The sequence below is a fragment of the Phoca vitulina genome, unplaced genomic scaffold (assembly GCF_004348235.1).
Source record: "Phoca vitulina isolate PV1807 unplaced genomic scaffold, GSC_HSeal_1.0 scaffold70, whole genome shotgun sequence".
Classification (NCBI taxonomy): Eukaryota; Metazoa; Chordata; class Mammalia; order Carnivora; family Phocidae; genus Phoca; species Phoca vitulina.
Genome location: NW_022589773.1, coordinates 7,477,789 through 7,487,362, shown reverse-complemented (window position 1 = coordinate 7,487,362; position 9,574 = coordinate 7,477,789). Strand labels below are relative to the sequence as shown.

The 9,574-nt window shown below is 38.2% G+C and overlaps 1 pseudogene; it reads right to left on the bottom strand.

Moving 5' to 3' along the window:
* Positions 1 to 269: 269 nt before the first annotated feature.
* On the bottom strand, positions 270 to 651 carry LOC116624780 (annotated as a pseudogene).
* Between the last annotated feature and the right edge of the window lie 8,923 nt (positions 652 to 9,574).

Genomic DNA, 9,574 nt, shown 5'->3' with positions numbered 1-9,574 from the left:
GATGAGACGCACCCACATTATGATGTATACACTGCTTTACTCAAAGTCAACTGATTATATATACTGGGTACATGTACAAAATACCTTCACAGCAATATCTAGATTCGTGTTTGGCCAAACCACTGAGCACCATAGCTTAACCAAGTTGTCACATAACATTTAACCATCACAGGATTTTTCTCCTTGATTCATTTTTTTTTTTTTTTTTTTTTTTTTGGTTCCCAAGTTTTATTTAAGAACTCATACAAAATATTCCAAATAAATGAGTTTTAATCCTCCTCTTCCTCCTCTTCCTCGTCTTGGTTAATCTGGAAGTAACGCAACTCCTGTCTTTGCTGTTAGCAACTACGCGCAACCAGTCATGGAGATTATTCTTCTTCAAATATTTTTTGGTGAGATATTTCAAATACCTTTTGGAAAAAGGCACCTCAGAAGTTACAGTAATCTTGCTTTTGCTCCTTTCAATTGTTACAACCCCTCCACCGAGAGTCCCAGCTTTTCCATTCACTTCGATTCTCTCTTGAAGAAACTGCTCAAAATTGGCAGCATCCACGATTCCATCTTCTACAGGGTGGGTGCAGTCAAGGGTAAACTTTAGAACTGCTTCTTTTTTTTGCCCCCCTTCGCCACAAGCTTTTTCACGGGCGCCATGGTGGCAGCGGAGGCAGAAAAAAAGTTCCCTTCCTCTCCATAACCCCTTCTTAACCTTTCACCTGGTCATTTTCTTGCTGTCATCCGTACCTTATACCCTTCAACACACACACACACACACACACACACACACACACACACGAGTTTCACATTTAAAATAGTTTTTACTCTTTTTATTATTCTAACATTTCAAGATGGCCCCAGTAAGCTCTTGCTGTTGTTTAGTTAATTCTGAGTGAAGGTGTTTTTTTTTTTGTTGTTGTTTTTTAAAGATTTTATTTATTTATTTGAGAGAGAGAGAGAATGAGAGAGAGAGAGCACATGAGAGGGGTTATGGTCAGAGGGAGAAGCAGACTCCCTGCCGAACAGGGAGCCTGATGCGGGACTGGATCCAGGGACTCCACGATCATGACCTGAGCCGAAGGCAGTTGCTTAACCAACTGAGCCACCCAGGCGCAGGAAGGTGTTTTTTCTTAAATGTCTTTTATGGACTGTAGTTCTCCCTGCCCTCTCATTTTTAATAGGAAGCATCTTCAGAATTTCATGTGGGAGCCACCTAGTCACCAAACATTCCATGATCCAGAGTTTATGTCTCCAACCTGAAACTGCTTCCCAAAACAATAACTAAAACAATAATATAATACATAGCATTTATGGAAAATTACAAAGTACTTCGTGTTACATAATTTCATCTGATACAAAACAGACTCCAACAAAACTCAGGATTAGGGTCTTAGTCTCCCATTTTATAACTATGAGTTGGAATTTTCCACTTCTGTTAGGATAAGAAAGCTCAAAGTTTTTTTTCCTTGCTTTGTTTATTTTCTTTTCTGCCCACCCCTCGGTAAAGAAATGGCTAAGTACAATTCCTCAAGCAGATTTCTTATTTAAGCACTCTTTAAAACCAGGCTTGGGAGAAGGAGGTCTCCTTAAAAGTGTTCAAAAGTCAGTGGATAGAAAATTGTGACTTCCCAAGTTGTTTTTCTTGGCCAACCATGTCATTTTATAACCAAAGTTTTACTTGAGACACTTAAATTAATCCACATGACTTTGAAAAGAATAAACCCCCTGAAATAAAATTAAACTCTCTGAGTTAAGTGAGTCATTTTCTCGAAGTCAATCAATATACATTTCAGGTAAAAAAGCAAGTTGTAGATCAGTATGAATAATTTGGTATAATTTTTTAAAATACAGAGAGACATACACATTTCAGTATATGCATTTTTAAAAGTTCTCAAGGGTTATAAACCAGATATGCTCTTTGGAGGTGTTAAAAAGAGGCACTTTCTCTTTGTGCTGTATTATTCTAATTTTTAAAAATAATTAACATGCATTCTTCTCATGAGGTAATAGATTCAGAAGTATCTGGTTCAATTTAAAAAACTAAAGAATTGGTAAAGGAAAAGGAGAAGGAGGAAGGAGGAGAAACAAACTGTCTTTAGATAACTTGAATAAAGGCAATTCTCCTATTTGGAGGATTTATCTTCCTGAGATTTACACTGACACTGTTGGGCCAGTCCATTCACACAACACACACATGAGGAACTGCCACTGGCCAGTCAGCTTCTGGCATTATACATGCAAATCTCAGCAACACAGAACTTCTCTGAGATCCATGGGCTGTTGGCTCAAAGTCTCAGCCAAGAGGGGCAGAGAGGGATTTTGCTAAGAGCCAAAGGAGAGATGGACAACAAGGGAATATACCAAGAGACAGTTCTGATTAGACTGCTTTAGTGAGAATAGAAAACTGACTGTTGTCTGAATTCCAGAACTTGTGTTCTCTTTCCTTCCACCTGCCCCAATATGCACACCCCCTATCCCAACATGGAGGCAGAAGTGTCCTTTTCTCAGCTTTCCATACCCTTTCCTCTTCCTCCGCATCCAGGGGCAGCACTAGACTGCTAATTACACAACACTCAGAGGGAAAGCCAATATAGGTAGAAGCAAAAAAGCAAATCCTTGGCTGTGGATTCTCAATTCTGCTCTTAAAAATTATATCAGAGCATTTCACTGGGAAAAGTCCTGAGGGAACTTTCTGGGATGATGATAATGTTAAAACTCAAAAATCTGTACACTTAAGATTTGTGCAGTTCATTATATGTAAATTTTACATAAAAAGAAAAATGTAAACAAATATTAAATCCTCATTAATGATATGCATGCTAGATCAGAGGAAGTACCAATGTCTGCTAGTTGTATTTTTTCATTTTTGTGGGAAAATATACATAATATAAAATTCACCATTTAACCATGTATATATAATTCATTGGCATTGAGTATATACATAGTGTTGTACAAACCACAATTATCCACTTCCAGAACTTTTTTTATCATCCCAAACAGAAGCTCTGTATCCCTTAAAATAACTCCCCATCCTCCCCTCCTCCCAGCCCCTGATAATCTCTACTCTACTTTCTCTCTCCATAAATTTACCTATTCTAAGTACCTCATATAGGTGAAATCACACAATTTTTATCCTTTTGTGTCTGGTTTATTTCACTTAACATGATGTTTTCAAGTTTCACCCATATTTCATATGTATCACAATTTTATTACTCTTAAACACTGAATAATATTCTGTTGTATGCATATATCACCTTTTGTTTATCCATTCACCTGTTGATGGACATCTGGGTTGTTCCACCTGTTGGCTACTATAAAGAATGCTGCTATGAATATTGTTGTTATTGTTGTTTAAAGATTTTATTTATTTATTTGAGAGAGAGAGAGAGCACACAAGCGGGGGGAGGGGCAGAGGGAGAGGGAAAAGCAGACTCCTTGCTGAGCAGGGAGACCGATGCAAGGCTCTATCCCAGGACCCTGAGATCATGACCTGAGCTGAAGGCAGACACTTCACCGAGTTAGCCACCCAGATGCCCCCGAACATTGTTGTGCAAGTATCTGAGTGGAATTGCTGGATCCTAGGGTAGTTTTGTATTTAACTTTTTAAGGAACTGCCAAACTGTTTTCCACAGCAGCTGTAACATTTTGCATTCACACCAGCAATATAACCTGGATTTTAAAAAAAGCTAAAACATGGTACCCAAATACTGTTAGTTACTGTCAATTTGAACTTGGTTTTTAGTGGCAAATAAGCAGGCTTTGTCCTTGACTAGATCTCCCTCAGTGATCTTTAACAGCCATTTAAATAAAAACAGTGGCAGCACTGATTAGACGCTTAAGGGAAATTTTCACACACACACACACACACACACACACATCCATCGTACCCCACTAAACCACCCCAAATGCACATGAAATACAAATACAAACTATGTTTCCTACGGAAATGCAGCTCTGAAACAAATCTCCGGGGCCCCAGGTCACCACCAACACCTCTTATGAGAAAATGATTGTCAAAGCTGCAGTGACACAATTTTCAAGGATGGTCTATTAAACAAGACTCTTGGCTGAAGTGACAGAAACCAATTTTAAACAGCTACACAAGAAGAGGACTTCTTGGCTACAGACATGCCTGGATCCAGGGCTCAAAAAATGTCACAAGCACCCCATTGTATCCCATGTCTAGGATCTGCTATCTCCACATTGGACACACTGCCAGTCAGGATCTCCCTCTAATCCTCTTTGGAGGAAAGTGTTTTTCCACATTGTGGGCAGAGCTGGTGTCACTGGGCCCTGTCTGGGTCACATGCCTTCATCAGGGTATGGAGGGTGGTCCACCCAACTAAACCAAATGGATTGCTATTGGAAGAGCAATACTTCCACAGGAAAACCAGGGCATCATCATTAGGTAGGCATATGCCAATGATAGAAAGTGTAAACTCTGAATAAAAGAATCAATGTTGGAAAAAAAAAAGAGAGAAAAGGATTTCCAAACCCTAGACAGATTGAATCTAATAGAATGAAATTTATTTTGCATAAACATAAAGCTCTATGTTGAGATTAAATATTGTATGTGTGTTAAATTTTAAGAATATGTGTATATATAACAATTATAGGATGAAGGGGAAGTGATTTAATAGTACCACTAGAATATATTAATTTATTGGTATCAATAATTTTGATATGACTAAGAACATGATTTGGGTACCCCAAAAGTTTGCAATAATGGAATTTAAGGGTAGGATAAAGAAGAAGATAGTGATGGTAATGTCTACTTCATGATGTCATGTCTAGAATATTGTGTTCAGAGCTGGCAGCCACATTATAAGAAGGGTTATGGTAATCATCCAGAGAAGGATGAGTATCTAGCTAGGAATGGTATGCCTCGGGTGAAGGGAAGTGCTTATTGCTGTGGAGGTGTAACTCAGAAAGAAGACTGTAAAGTGGATTACATAGAATTCCTGCTTTAAACAAGAAGGTTGGTGTCTTCAAATTGGCTGACCAGGTATGCCTTGTGGGCCTCCTGCAAAACCCCATGGCTGCACTCAGGAAGCACAAGTTAGGCTGCAAACTTTGAGTGACTTTCTGGAACAGTCTTAGAAAGGGCTCTTGAGGATCACAAGCTTCTGGGATTTCTAGTACCACATGATTTTTTGGACAGCAACAATCCTGGGCAAGAAATGAAGCATCTATGGCCCCCAGGGATTTGAGGGGGCCTGGGGGTCATAGCAGTTTGTTTTGCTAGTGGGTTCCATGCACCACTGAGGCTGTCAAGCAGTGCTTCCCACACACAAATCTTTTCTGCATGGTCTCGGAGAGCAAAAATTGGCCTCAGCACCTACAGGAAGGCAAGGCAGCTGCGCCGCAGACACAGGGTGTGACGGTTTAAGCTCCGGACCACACCCAAGCATGTGTTCTGTAAACTTAAGCACTTCACACCTGCTCAGTAGAGGTTTACTAAAGGAAGGAGTGTGCTAACGATATTTCTAACAAATACACTGGCTATTTGTTTTCATATTATCCAATCTATTTTGCTTGGGGAAAAAAATGAATACAATTTTTCAAAATTTATTTCTACTAGTTCAGTCAATTGCTGAGAATGGATGTTGAAGGCACCACAATAATTATGAATTTATGTTTCTCCTTTCAGCTCTGTAGGGTTCACTTCATGTATTTTGAGGCTGTGTTGTTGGTGTGTACACATTTGGGTCTATTATGTCTTCCTGAATTGATCCTCTTAGCATTATGTAATGCCCCTCTCTGTTTCCAGTAATAAGCTTTACTCCGAAGTCACTTTATCTGATATTGATAGAACCCCTCCTGTTTAAATGAAGGTTTTTATCCTTTTACTTCCAATACACCTATGTCCTTATGTTTGAAGTGAGTTTCTTGTAAAACAGCATATTGTTGGATCAGGTTGGTTTGTTTGTTAATCCACTTTGCCAATCTGTTTTTTTTTTTTAAATCCAGTATAGTTAACATAGTGTTATAATAGTTTCAGGCGTATAATATGGTGATTCAACAATTCTGTACATTACTCAGTGCTCATTAAGAAAGGTGTACTCTTAAACCCTTCTCCTATTTCACCCTTCCCCCACTCACCTCCTCTCTGGTAGTCATCAGCTTGTTCTCAATAGTTACAAGTCTGTTTTCTGGTTTGTCTCTTTTTTCTTTGTTTGCTGTTTCTTAAATTCCACATATGAAACAAATCATATGGTATTGTCTTTTTCTGACTGACTTAATTCACTTAGCATTATACTTTCTAGATCCACCCATGTTGTTGCAAATGACAAAATTTCATTCTTTTTCATGGCCGAATAATATTCCTGTGTGTGTGTGTGTGTGTGTGTGTGTGTGTGTGTGTGTGTGTGTGAGAGAGAGAGAGAGAGAGAGAGAGAGAGACATCTTTTTATCCATTCAACAGTCAATGAACACTTGGGCTGCTTCCATATCTTGGCTATTGTAAATAATGCTGCAATAAACATAGGAGTGTATGTATCTTTTCAAATTAGTATTTTTGTATTCTTTGGGTAAATACCCAGTGGTGGAATTATTGGGTCATATGGTAATTCTATTTTTAATTTTTTTAGGAACCTCCATAATGTTTCCACAGTGGCTGCACCAGTTTCCATTCCCACCAATAGTGCATAAGGATACCTTTTTCCTTCACATCTTCACCAACACTTGTTGTTTCTTGTGTTTTGATTTTAGCCATTCTGACAGGTGTGAGGTGGTATCTTATGGTTTTGATTAGCATTTCCCCAATAATGAGAGATGTTGAGCATCTTTTCATGTGTCTATTGACCGTCTGGATGTCTTCTTTGGAGCAATGCCTATTTGTGTCTTCTCTCTATTTTTAAATTGGATTACTTGGGTTTTTTGGTGTTGAGCTGTTTAAGTTTTTTTTTTTTTTTTTAAGATTTTATTCATTTATTTGAGAGAGAGAATGAGATAGAGAGAGCATGAGAGGGGGGAGGGTCAGAGGGAGAAGCAGACTCCCCGCTGAGCAGGGAGCCCGATGTGGGACTCGATCCCAGGACTCCAGGATCATGACCTGAGCCGAAGGCAGTCGCTTAACCAACTGAGCCACCCAGGCGCCCAAGCTGTTTAAGTTTTTTATATATTTTGGATATAACTCTATATGGGATATGTCATTTGCAAGTATTTACTCCCATTCAAAAGTTTTCTTTTAGTTTTGTTGATTTTTTCCTTCATTGTGCAGAAGGCTTTTGTTTTGATGTACTCCTAATAGTTTATATTTGCTTTTATTTCCCTTGTCTCAGGAGATATATCTAGAAATATGTTATTACTGCCAATGTCAAAGAAATTACTGCCTGTGCTCTCTTCTAAGATTTTTATGGTTTCATGTCTCACATTTAGGTCCTTATCCATTTTAAGTTTATTTTTGTGTACAGTGTAAGAAAGTGGTCCAGTTTCATTTTTTGCATGTAGCTGTATAGTTTTCCCAACACTTTGTTGAAGAGACTGTCTTTTTCCCATTGCATATTCTTGTCTCCTTTGTTGAAGATTAATTCACCATACCATATAATTACAGGTTTATTTCTGGGCTCTCTATTCTGTTCTATTGACTTATGTCTGTTTTTGTGCCAGTATCATACTGTTTTGATTACTACAGCTTTGTAGTATTGTTACCGGGTGGTAGATTGTGGAATTCCTTGGTTCTTATCTTCTTGAAGGAAAGAATTCAGTCAAGAGAACTGATAGAGGGTGAAAGTTGCAAAGGTTTTTATTTAGCAAAAAATGACAAAAGGGACAGAGGAGAGGGCTGATCTGAGGATGGTGGCCGCATACTGAGTTTCTCATTGCGTCCTTTTATGGGGGGTTATTTGGTCTCTGTCCTCCCATCTTGTTATTGTTACTCCACACTTGGACCTACCTTGGTTCCCTCCCCTCAAACCTCTTAGGCAAATCAAACTTCTTAGGCAAATCTGTGCTAGTCATCTCCCCATGAGTGCCTAAGCACAACCCACTGGGGAGGCCCATTGCAATGCAAATGGTATTATAATGATATTGTAATAGCTTTAGGGTTACTAGTGAACAAGGTCTTTCTGAAGTGCATATGCTCCAAAGTTGGGGAAGTCCCTGTAGCCCATATCTTCTGCTTATCAGTCTGTGCTAAATTGTCAGAGGTGTTGATCTAAGGGAGATGGGGCAATCTCTGGCACAGACTGGGTGGTCCCTGACAATTGTCCATCTGTCATTCTTCTGTTTTCCCTCCTGCTCATGTCTATCTAACTGCCTACTCTAACAGTATAACTTGAAATCTGGGATTGTGATATCTCCAGTTTTGTTCTTTTTCAAGATTGCTTTGGCTATTTGGGGTCTTTTGTGGTTCCATACAAATTTTAGGATTATTTGTTCTTGTTCTGTGAAAAATGCTGTCGGTATTTTGATAAGGATTGCCATAAATCTGTAGATGGATTGAGTACTATGGACATTTTAACAATATTTGTTCCTCCAATCCATGAGCATGTAATATCTTTCCACTTGTTTGTGTCGTTTTCAGTTTTCTTCATCAATGTTTTCTATTTTCAGAGTAGAGGTAGTAGAGGTCTTTCACCTTGGTTAAGTTTATTCCTAGGTATTTTACTCTTTCTGGTGCAATTGTAAATGGAATTGTTTTCTTAACTTCTCTTTATGCTACTTCATTATTACTGTATAGAAATGTAATGGATTTCTATATATTGATTTTGTGCCCTGAGACCTAACTAAATTCATCTATCAGTGCTAGTAGTTTTTTGGTAGAATCTTTAGATTTTTGATATATGTCATCTGCAAATAGTGAAAGTTTTACTTCTTTACCAATTTGGATGCCTTTTATTTCTTTTTCTTGTTTGACTGCTGTGGCTAGGGCTTTAAGTACTATGTTGAATAAAAGTGGTGAGAGTGGACATTCTTGTCTTGTTCTTGACCCTAGGGGAAAAGCTCTCAGTTTTTCACCATTGAGCAGGATGTTCACTGTGGGTTTTTTATATGTGGCTTTTATTATGTTGAGGTGAGTTCCCTCAAAACCTACTTTGTTGAGGGTTTTTGTGATGAATGGATGTTGTACTTTGTCAAATATTTTTTCTACATTTTGAAATGATCATATGGTTTTTATTCTTTCTCTTATTGATGTGATGTATCATGTTAATTGATTGCAAATATTGAACCACCCTTGCATTTGGGGACTAAATTCCACTTGATCATGGTGAATGATTTTTTAACGTATTGTTGGATTCAGTTTGCTAATATTTTGTTGAAGATTTTTATATCTATGTTCATCAGAGATATTGGCCTGTAGTCTTCTTTTTTCATAGTGTCTTTATTGGGTTTTGGTATCTAGGTAATGCTGGTCTCAAAGAATGAATTTGGAAGTTTTCCTTCCTCTTCTATTTTTCTGGAATAGTTTGAGAAAAATAGGTATTAACTCTTCTTTAAATGCCTGGTAGGACTCACCTGTGAAGCTGTATGGGCCTGGACTTTTGTTTATTGGGAGTTTTTTAATTGCTGGTAATGGGTCTATTCAAATTTTCTATTTCTTCTTGTCTGTCAGATCCATCTAGCCCAATGTGTCATT